The sequence below is a fragment of the Gavialis gangeticus genome, unplaced genomic scaffold, assembly GCF_001723915.1.
Source record: "Gavialis gangeticus isolate Ggan-Ray unplaced genomic scaffold, GavGan_comp1, whole genome shotgun sequence".
Lineage (NCBI taxonomy): Eukaryota > Metazoa > Chordata > Crocodylia > Gavialidae > Gavialis > Gavialis gangeticus.
In genome coordinates this window covers 636,262-636,732 of record NW_017729019.1, presented here as the reverse complement: position 1 = coordinate 636,732, position 471 = coordinate 636,262, and the positions used below count along the sequence as shown (strand labels likewise).

Below are 471 nucleotides of genomic sequence, written 5' to 3'. Positions count from 1 at the left end.
ACAGGGGCATCACTAACAGGTCCAGAGAGGTCTTGCTCCGCCTCTATGCGGCGCTGGTCAGGCCGCAGCTGGAGTACTGTGTCCAGTTCTGGGCGCTGCACTTCAAGAGAGATGTGGAGAACCTGGAGAGGGTCCAGAGGAGGCCACTTGTATGGTTGGGGGCCTCCGTGGCCAGCCCTGTGAGAAGAGGCTGAGGAACCTGAATCTCTTCAGTCTCCACGAGAGGAGACTGAGTGGGGATCTTGTGGCTGCTTACAACCTTATCAGGGGCCAGCAGCAGGGACTTGGGGAAAGTCTGTTCACCAGGGCCCCCCTTGGAGTCACTAGGAACAATGGCCACAAGCTGAGGGAGGAGAGGTTTAGGTTAGATATTAGGAAGAACTACTTCACTGTAAGGGTGGCCAGAGCCTGGAATAGGCTTCCCAGAGAGGTGGTGCTCTCACCTTCCCTGGAGATCTTCAAGAGGAGACT

The 471-nt window shown here is 56.5% G+C and overlaps 1 protein-coding gene across 3 annotated transcripts in view; it reads right to left on the bottom strand.

Annotated features, from left to right (window-relative positions):
• TMEM217 (transmembrane protein 217) overlaps positions 1–471 on the bottom strand; it is a 16,229-nt gene that overhangs the window by 12,014 nt on the left and 3,744 nt on the right. The gene's annotated exons all lie outside the window — the stretch shown is intronic.